Source organism: Macaca mulatta, chromosome 11 (genome assembly GCF_049350105.2).
Source record: "Macaca mulatta isolate MMU2019108-1 chromosome 11, T2T-MMU8v2.0, whole genome shotgun sequence".
NCBI lineage: Eukaryota > Metazoa > Chordata > Mammalia > Primates > Cercopithecidae > Macaca > Macaca mulatta.
In genome coordinates, this window is record NC_133416.1 from 135,506,944 (window position 1) to 135,517,901 (window position 10,958).

Here is a 10,958-nt window from a genome sequence, read left to right on the forward strand (position 1 = left end):
GCTGCAATTCATTCATCTCTAAGTCTATAACTGACTTGAATCTAGGCGAAGGTCGTTGCTTAAAGGGGACAGTGGCCTTTATTCTTTCAACCTACAAACTTTTACAGTTTGCATGGAGTGTTCACACCCATGAACTCAAACAAGACTGAATAGGCCTGTATGGTGGACAAAACAGAAGTAAATGCCTCCACTATTCAGGGGAGGAAAGTGAGCTCAAAAAAAGTTTAATATTGTTGCCTAAGGAGACTCAACCAGCAAATGGCAATACTGAGACACGAGCAGGTCTTCAGTCCAAACCCACATACCAGAGCTTGCCTAGGAAGCTGGTCACTCTCAGACCACCTTCTCCATCACTGGGCCCACACTCTGCCCTTCTTTACCCAGTTCTGACCTCTGAGATGCTGAACCTGGGGTGCCCTTGGCATTGAACTTGGAGTTGCATTATTTTCCCATTGTTTTACCCACAATTATCTTGTCTTCCTTTTTTTTTTTTCTTTGAGATGGAGTCTCGCTCTGTCGCCCAGGCTGGAGTGCAGTGGCCTGATCTCAGCTCACTGCAAGCTCCGCCTCCCGGATTCACGCCATTCTCCTGCCTCAACGTCCCGAGTAGCTGGGACTACAGGCACCTGCCACCACGCCTGGCTAATTTTTTTGTATTTTTAGTAGAGACGGAGTTTCACCATGTTAGCCAGGATGGTCTCCATCTCCTGACCTTGGGATCCGCCCACCTCAGCCTTCCAAAGTGCTGGGATTCCAGGCATGAGCCACAGCGCCCGTCCTATCTTGTCTTGTTTTTAAAAGTATGGCTCACTCTAATTTTCTTCTATAACTAACAGTTTCATGAGTAACATTTAAAAATTTAATCAATCTGATTTGTGCTAGGTGACATGGATAAAGTAAGAAGCCAGCTTTTTGTTCTCTAAATATATAGTTGATAATTAGATAACCACCTACCTTTTCTTCAAAGCGATTTAATTTCCATAATGTTCCAAATTTGCATATATATTTGGAGTGGTTTCATGGCTATATTCTTCTTGATGGACTTGTCCGTATCTGCATGAGTACAATCTTGGTTAAATTTCTCTAATTCCTATTTAAGTGGCTAACCAGGCTGACCCCTTGATTTTTTTTTTTTTTTTTTTTTTTTTGTAGTTGTTTAAAATTTTCTGGGACTTCCTCACTTGTATTTTTTCAGCACCAAAAATCTTATTATCCATACAAGTACTTTTCTTAAAAAAATTCACTTTAACCAAAATTTAAAACTACACAAATTAACAATCCCACCCATGGAAAGGCATGGTCATTCTCAGAAGAACAAAAGATCCTGTGCCACAGTGAAAATACATCAACTGTTTGCATGTTTGAGTGTGTGCTATGGTTCCAGTGCATCTTGGTGCTTGATCCATTTGTCCCTCAGTGGCCTTACATCGTGGGTACTGTCATATCTCCATCTTACGATGAGGACAGTGAATGTTCCACTTTTATCTTATACCAAGTAAACTTTTGAAAATTTTTGTGAAAATCCAATAAATATCCAACTAGAATGCTAGTAGAGTTCATCTCACATATTTAGATTAATGTGGGGGAAAGGAGTTCTCCCTGATGTTGAATCATACCCAAAGAAGATATATCTCATTGGGCAGCCCTTCTATAAGACTCTTTAATAGAGTTCTACTGTTTTCATCATGCAATTCATGCACGTGTTTAGCTCATTCTCAAAATTTCTGCATATTTTATGATTTTTGTCACTATTGTAGAGGAAATCTTTTCTTCACTATACTTTTTTGTAAAACAAAATATATAAATATTGCCTAAGAAAAGAAAGCAAAATTATTATTTTGCAGACAATGTAATAACTTTTAAGAAAACCCAACAGAATCTACAAAGTATAGTATTAAAAACAATAAAACAATTAAAGCATGTGGATGATACCAAAAAATATAAAACTCAGTAGTTTCCTGTAAAATAATTACTTCACCTTAAAAATTACTTTCCTGTGGAAAGGAAGTTGTATATATATTTTACATAAAAGCCTAATAAAAATCACAAATTTTATGTTGAAAAATGTTCCCTTCTAGTTCAGGCATTATTCGCATCTATAAAATTTTAATTGCTTCTATCAATATGTAGTATTTTACTTATTAGGATATTTTAAAGTATTATTTTTTAAAATTGCATTATGCCCAGCAAGTCACAAAGTGCATCTGACAGTATCCTATGCACCCTCTTCCACCGGCGTACAGATGTGCAGCCCCACAAGCAACTTGTCACCACTTCAAATGTTTGTGAGGATAGTGGAGCTGAAGAACACTAGAAACTACTATGGAGTTAGCATGACTAATGTTTAATTGATTGGGTTGTAGAAAGACCAGAAGATGTTGCACTGTTTTCCCCGGTCACAATTTATACTCCCTGTTCCAAGAATGTGTCTCCCACAGCATCCTCCCCCATCGGTCCGCACTAGCTCTGCAGCTTTATTTCGTCAGGCTGGAGTCTCCTTTCCTCTCCCCTGCTATAGTTCGTGAACAAATGCTGTGGATGCCATCAGGGCCAGCTTCCTGGTCATACGGTCCATGCGGTGACAAAGGGTCCCTTGTTTGGAAGGGGCTCCATGCTCTGCTATCACTATCATGAACTTCATGGTTTTAAAACAAGAGGCCCCACATGTTCATTTTGCACTATACCTTGCAAATGATGCCATTATGTCCTGTCCAGGCTCTGATCATGTCTCGCTGTTGCCTCTGTTGACATCAGGTCCTGGCCACCATTGCCTGTATCTTAGGGCAAGGCCCTTCAAGGGCTCTCTGCAGATGTCCTTACTCCAGCTGACTGTGGGATCTCAACCAACAGCCAGACAGAGCCTCCTAAGCACCTGTCCAGATAGTGTCACTCCTCTGCTGACCCCTCCCCTGGGGGACCAGCTTATCAGAGTCAAGGCCAGGGTCATGTCATCGGCCTCCCAGGTTCATCCCATCAGGGCCCACAGTTCCCCCTTTCCCCAGCCCTCTTCCTCACTCCTCAGTCACAGCAGGATGGCCGCTGCTGTTCCTCAAGCACACAAAGACTCTTCTGCCCAGGCCCTGGCATTGTTCACAAATCCTCCTCCCCAGGGGACCACAGGACTCCTGCACCTGCCTCCTTCCAGTGTCTTTACTCAAAAGGCACAGTGAGGCCTTCCCCAACCAAGGTCATTAAAGTATTAACATTAGAAGGTTGTCAGCATTAGAGAGTAAAATTACAAGACCTGATTAAATGTGAATTTCAGATTAACAATAAATATTTTTAGTATAAGCATATCCCCAGTGGTTCGTGGGAAATACTTATGCTAAATATATATACAAAGTGTATGTATGTGTGTATATATGCATAGTATACATAGTGTATATATATGTTTAGTGTATACATATATATGCCATGCATATATAAATTTAGTATAAGTATGCTAAATATAAGTGACTATATGTATTTAGTAAAAGCATATTAAATATAAGTGGCATTGGAATTTATGCACAGTAGTCAGCAAAAATAGTGAAAATTATGGTATAAATATACATATATGATATAAGTATGCTATATATGTATGGTATATTAGTATATATATTTAGCTTATATTAAATATATACATAGTATATATAGTATTACATATACACAGTATATATAGTAATACATATACATAGTATATATAGTTTTAAATATGTAGCGTATATATAGTATTTTATATACATAGTGTATATTTAGTATATACACATAGTGTGTATACATAGACTATTTATATATATAGTATAGGTAGACTAAATATATATACTAATATAACATACATATATATCATATTTATACCATATAAACTTATATTTATATCATTTTTGTCACTATTTTCACTGATCCCTGTGCATAAAGTCCAATACCACGTCCACCACTAGTGGCCCTATAGTCCTCCCATGTATTATTTTTCAATCGGATGTGTTGCCACCTGGCGTGCTATATATTTGACTTACTTATCCTTTTAAAGAAATTATCTGGCTATCTCCTCTGATCGACGGCCATAGGTGGGTGAGTCACCTTCATTCTCCCAGGTTTAGCTGGAAACCAGGGATAGTGTCTGCTCGGATGGCAACTGAAGAACGCCTAATTATCAACCAGGCATTCTTGGGACACCCACCCTCTCCTTTGTGCCCAGAGAGATCAGGTAGATCAGTGCACAGAGGGAGTGAGCAGAGGGGAGACACATGGACAAGCCAGCCCCTTAATCTGGCTCCAGGTCCTTTCTGGGGCTGGCCGTGTACCTGCCCTGGGTCTCCCCCAAACACAGCTCTTTAATAAAAATCTCCGTTTTCCATAAGCTGACTCAAGCTGGTTAATGTTACTCACAACTAAAGAAGTCTTTTTAGCGATATCCTAGAATGAGGCATTATAGAAGCTTCTCTAATTAAGTCCCAAAAGTTCTTCCCTCACTCTGACACCAACCTCCATGAGGTGCATCTCTTTCCTTATGCCCAGGGGATGATGACAGCTATTATTGCAGCATTCTGTAGCTTCAGGTGTAGCGCCAGAGCTGCTCTAGAGAACTGCCGGGGTGACAAAGCAGAGTTCCAGCGGTGGGGGTCTGACGTCGGCACTCTCTCAAGCTCTCCGTTCTAACCGCAGAGGGCTGAGAACCACTCATCTAGACAGGATTGATTGGAGGTCACACAAAGGGTGGCCATGTTGGGCCTGGATCCCAGGCTTCTGCACCCTGTGGCTGTATTCTATCTAGTGAAGCATCCTTGATGATAATTTTCTTCTGCACTTGCTAAGGCTGCCTGTTCCTGTCATCGATGACTCAGTTCCAGTTGTGATTTTCCAAGAAACATCTGCTTTAGTGAGGATGTTCACGGCGTATGGGCCTGAGAACGCGTGTCTTCTTGCTCACAGGGATGGATGCTCACACTCAAGAGTCATTCACAAATCCACTTTCTTCCTATCTTTGGAATCTGTTCACTTTCTCACTTCTGCAATTTCCCTCTTTCAAGCCCTGAGCACTCCCCGGTTGTCTGTGCATCCACTTCTGTATCCCCCACCCTATCTGTGACCATCCATTTCATGTCTGCCTTCTCTGCAAGCTCTGTCAGAAAAGGGAGGCCCTCAGAGGCACTGGCGTCTCCACCTCCAGCATGCAGAACAGCTCCCTGCAGAGGCTGGGGGCACCATCCCACCCTGTGGAATGAATTAATGAGGAAATTACCCAAGGGAGTGCCTGCCCCAGGGCACAGGTAAATTCCTGACTCCTGGGGACTCTTCTCATAGCAGTGTATGGCTTTCTCTCTCTCATGATGCTAGCAACCACTAGATCATATACACATATACACTCCACATATACACAGGGAGTGCAGGGACCACCCTGCAGTCTGCAGTAGTAATTTCCAGGCTTGAAATGAGACCAGCCTCCGAGAACTTGAAGTGGGTTATTTTGTTTGTTTGTTTGTTTGTTTGTTTTCATGTCGTCTTTTCATCTGCTTCACTCTCTCACTGGAACTCTCCTCTCCTTGCACAGAGAAAATATGTTTCAAGTGACTTTGTCTGTCAGTTCCCGCTGCTCTGTGCCAGCTCTGCGTGAGTTTCAGGAGCTCTGAGGCTCACACTGCCCTGCTCCCCTGTTTGCTAAGGGAGATGCCTTTGGCTGCCTGTAAGGTTGGTGGGGTAGGTATCCTGCTAATTGCCCTGCTAACAAACACTGGGGACAAAGGAGCCAGCTGTCAGTTGGTACAGAGGAGAGCAAAATTGAAATGGTGTGACTTGTACTTGCCCCTCAGAGACATCACTCACCTCTGCCTGTTTCTGGTTGGGAGAAACAGGAAGTTTCATCCCTGGCTGCAATCAGTCCTGTTATTTGGCCCAGAGTGAGCCAGGGCCTCCCTGCAGACAACTGCCCGCTCCAGCATTGCCTCCGGATGGCAAGATGTACCCTGCAAAGGATGTGCAGGGCGTAATTAATCCCCAAGCTGTTACACTCTGTCCAAATCACACGCAGCTGAGACATATAAATGGAGAAGGAAACTGTGGGTGCAATTCTGTGTATAAGTCATTGCATTTCTTTTCTTTTCCTTAATGCTGGGAGTAAAGGCTTACGTAATTGGTAGAATTGAGACTGCTTTTTGTAAAGGCAGAATTCCCTTTCTTCATATAAGGCACAAAATTGCCTGGAATTTCAGAAATTTAGGGGGATGATTCCCAAATAGTTGTGCCTCTTGTGTCCATTACAAAAAATACTCAAGTGAAAGGCAACAATTTGCATAAGTCAGTAAGGTTTCTAAGCATGGAGTTTGCATGAGCCAGTAAGGTTTCCAAGCATGGAGTTTGCATGAGCCAGTAAGGTTTCTAAGCATGGAGTTTGCATGAGCCAGTAAGGTTTCCAAGCATGGAGTTTGCATGAGCCAGTAAGGTTTCCAGGCATGGAGTTTGCATGAGCCAGTAAGGTTTCTAAGCATGGAGTTTGCATGAGTCAGTAAGGTTTCCAGGCATGGAGTTTGCATGAGCCAGTAAGGTTTCTAAGCATGGAGTTTGCATGAGTCAGTAAGGTTTCCAGGCATGGAGTTTGCATGAGCCAGTAAGGTTTCCAGGCATGGAGCTTGCATGAGTCAGCAAGGTTTCAAAGCATGGAGCTTGCATGAGTCAGCAAGGTTTCCAAGCATGGAGTTTGCATGAGTCAGCAAGGTTTCCAAGCATGGAGCTTACATGAGTCAGTAAGGTTTCCAAAGCATGGAGCTTACATGAGTCAGTAAGGTTTCTGAAGCATGGAGCTTGACTTGGAAATAGGTTGGGAGGGTTTGTAGGAAGATAATTTCTTTTCCTTTTTTTTTTCTTTGAGACGGAGTCTCAGTCTCTTGCCCAGGCTAGAGTGCAATGGCACCATCTCAGCTCACTGCAACCTCTGCCTCCTGGGATTACAGGTGTGCACCACCACGCCAGGCCAAGTTTTGTATTTTTAATAGAGACAGGGTCTCACCATATTGGTCAGGCTGGTCTCAAACTCCTGACCTCAGGTGATCTGCCCTCCTCGGCCTCCCAAATTGCTGGGATTACAGGTGTGAGCCATCGTGCCTGGCATCTTCTAGCTATTTTGAAAAATAAAATAGATGATGGTAAATTATAGTCACCTTGCTGATTTACCTAACACTAGGTCTTATTTCTTCTATCAAACCATATATTTGTACCCATTAATCAACTTCTCTTTATCCACCTTTGTCCTTATCTTTCCTGGGCTCTTGTAACCACCAATTTTCTCTCTATCTTCATGAGATGCCTGTTTTTAGCCCCCACATATGAATGAGAGCATGCGATATTTGTCTTTCTGTGTCTGGCTTATTTCACTGAACATAATAACCTCCAGTTCCATCCATGTGGCTGCCCATGACTGGATCAGTCTTTTCTACGGCTAATATTCCATCCTGCACCTATACCACAGTTTCTGTATCTATTCATTCACTGATGGGCACTTAGGTTGATTCCATATTTTGGCTACTGTGAAAAATGCCACAATCAACACGGGAGTGCAGGTATCTTTTTCATGTACTGATCGTTCTTTTGGATACCTCACTCGGTAGTAAAATTACTGGGTCATACTGTAGTTCTGCTTTTAGCGTTTTTTGAGGAACCTCTGTATTGCTCTTCATAGTGGCTGCACTAACGTATGTTCCGCCTGTGGTGGACCAGGGTTCCCCTTTTCTCCCATCCTCACCAGTATCTGCTATGGCCTGTCCTTCAAATACAAGCCATTTTAACTGGGGCGACATGATGTCCCATTGAAGTTTTGAATTGTATTTCTTTGATGCATAGAAATGTTGACCATTTTTTCCTTTTCTTTGTTTTCTTGAGACAGGGTTTCACTCTGTCACCCAGGCTGGGGTGCAGTGGCACAATCTCAGCTCATTGCAACCTCCACTTCCCGGGCTCAAGGGATCCTCCTACCTCAGACCCCTGAGTACCTGGGACTACAGGTGTGAGCCACTATGTCCAGCTGGTTTTTGTAATTTTTGGTAGTGACAGATTTCACCATGTTGCCCAGGTTGGTCTCGAACTCCTAAGCTCAAGTGATCCACCTGCTTCAGCCTCCCAAAGTACTGGGATTACAGGCATGAGCCACCACACTCAGCCCATTTCTTCATATAACTTTTGGCTGTTTGCGTCTTTTTTGAAAAATGTCTATTCAGATCTTTTGCCTCCCTTAGACCATCACTCTTCTTACTCTCCGTGTGACTACCATTAGCATCCTCTCCTAATTTACAGCTTAGCAGCTGCTGAGAACTAAAAAATCAGATAACCAAGATGGTTGGTGTCGAGTATAAATAGATCCTGAAGTCTTTGCATGAAAATATTGTGAAACACATTTTCATTTTTGGAGTCATTTTTTATTAGTAACATCCTGATAGTTGAATCTGGTAGATAAGTGACTTCCAGTTACCAATTCAGACTGGCTCAAGGTCACAGATACAGGCTGGGGGGTTGGATCTGGCTCCTGGATGCCATAGATCCAGGTGCTGAAACTTTGTCATCTCTTGCTTGCCTGGGTGGGCTGCATTCTCAGGCAACCTCAGCAAGTTCCAGGCTGCAACCTTCCAGCTCCGTGGCATCTAGAGAGAGCTGCCCCTTGTCAGCAGGTACAGAAAGAACCCCAGGAAGATCTCACCTATTAGCAGAAGACAAAGCAAACAGAAAAAAATAAAACCAAATAAACATCCTGGGAAGTGTAACCAGCTCTGGAGCCAGGAAAGGTGGATGAGTGAGCATCCTGTAGGCCCCACCACACAGACTGGGAGGGAGGGAGGCTGGGTCCTCAAAGGAAATTGAGCAGCTTCTACCAGAATAGTAGAGGGGTTGCTGATTAAACAAAAAACATATATTCATAACTGCATTTAATTTTTAATGCAGTTTCTTTTTCCTCTTTAAAAATTTTACTTTAATTTTTGGGATACATGTGCAGAATGTGCAGGTTTGCTACACAAGTATACATGAGCCATGGTGGTTTGCTGCACCTAGCAACCCGTCATCTAAGTTTTAAGCCCCACATGCATTAGGTATTTGTCCTAATGCTCTCTCTCCCCTTCCTCCCCAACCCTCCTTCCTGACAAGCCCTGGTGTGAACCAACCCAAACGCCCATCAGTGGTAGACTGAATAAAGAAAATGTGACATGTATATACCATGGAATACTATGCAGCCACAAAAAAGAATAAGTTCATGTCCTTTGCAGGGATGTGGATGAATCGGGAAACCATCATTCTCAGCAAACTAACACAGGAGCAAAAAACCAAATACCACATGTTCTCACTCAGAAGTGGGAGTTGAACAATGAGAACACATGGACACAGTGAGGGGAACATCATTCCTTTCCTTTATCTTGTATTTGTATGTTGAGAAGCTAAGAACGATTCTAATTTAGAATCATTTAGAAACGCTGCTTGCAGTTCAAGCAGCATTTTTGAATCAATTCTACTCTACTTTATGTTGGATGTCTCCATAATGGAAGATATTAGAGGAATAATGGAGAATAAGGTGGTGAGGCAATAGAGATTGCTGTCGGCCATTGAAGACAGGCTAGGGCACGACCCTTTTTGTTTCTGAAATCACTCTGGGTGCTGTAGCAACGAATCCCCTGATAGAGACATTATCTTCACAATCTCACTATATCTGCCTCCTCTCATCTCCGAAGGCCACAGTGGCTGAGGGCAGAAAGGTACACCAGCAGGTCACACCTCATTCCACACTGAAGTCCCCTCCACCACAACCATACCACCCAGTCATCCAGCCCATGACCTCTCAGAGGACTCCCAGTAACTCTCATTTATTTTTTTTTATTTTTATTATTTTTGAGACAGAGTTTTATTCTTGTTGTCCAGACTGGAGTGCAATGACATGACCTCGGCTCTGCAACCTCCACATCCGGGGTTCAAGTGATTCTCCTGCCTCAGCCTCCCAAGTAATTGGGACTACAGGAGCCTGCCACCATGCCTGGCTAATTTTTTGTATTTTTTTTTAGTAGAGATAGGGTTTCACCATGTTGGCCAGGCTGGTCTCAAACTCCTGACCTCAGATGATCCACCTGCCTCAGCCTCCCAAAGTGCTGGGATTACAGGCATGAGGCATTGCACCCAGCCCCCAATAACTTTTTAAGGCTCTAAGAAAACTTCTTTTTTTAACAAAGGAAGTCCAAAACAGGCTTTGAAGTAATGTAGAATATACTTATATATTTACAAGTTGACGTGGGGACACACTCCCACAGGGTACACATTAATGTGAGTGTAGTAACTTAATGTGGTAAGATTACATCACCCCTGCACATGATGAAGTCTGGCCATGAGCCCTATGGGAGGAGATTTCTGATAAATATCTTCCTTCAATCATTTCAGTGTCTGTGTCCTGGTTCTGAACTTCAGAAGCTGCATGTGAAGTCTCTCGTGAATATGAGACTCGGGCCATGTAGCCGATCTCGCTCACCCATCACACACCTTCCTGGGCTCTGATCTGCTCTGTTCTTGCTTTTCTCCGGGACAGGTGGCTCAGTACCTCACAGAAGCATGTCCTGCCTTTGCAAAGGAAGTTCTTTACTATTTTGATATGAAATATGCCTGCTTAGTTCTCAGAGCAAGAGTGTCAAAAGTGAGCAGCCCAAGAGGCCCAGTGGAAGCTGCAACCTTCTTATGATGGAGAGGGGGAAACCCCAGAAATGTCCCTTCCACAGCATTCTGTGGTCAGCAGGTCACCAAGCCAACCTGGATTCCGGGGACCAGAAGGAGAGTTTCCTTCCACCTCCCTAATGCCATGGAATGGGGAAGGGTACAACTTTAGGATTAGACCCAAAGGGAACTGTTGTGAATCTTGATTTTGCTACTTATTACCTATTGCATTTGGGCCAAATATTTGACATCTCTGTACCTTAATCTACTCATCTGTGAAAGAAGGACTAAAAATACCTATCATAGGAGAA

General features: G+C 43.0%; 1 long non-coding RNA gene across 1 annotated transcript in view; it reads right to left on the bottom strand.

Moving 5' to 3' along the window:
• Positions 1 to 10,681, bottom strand: part of LOC106992512 (uncharacterized) — a 31,134-nt gene extending 20,453 nt beyond the window's left edge. The window contains exons 1-3 of the long non-coding RNA XR_001438470.3: positions 10,666 to 10,681; positions 10,469 to 10,557; positions 5,803 to 5,942 (exon numbers count right to left, since the gene is read on the bottom strand). This is a non-coding gene — a long non-coding RNA (uncharacterized LOC106992512). The remainder of the gene's footprint in view (positions 1 to 5,802; positions 5,943 to 10,468; positions 10,558 to 10,665) is intronic.
• Positions 10,682 to 10,958: the final 277 nt, after the last annotated feature.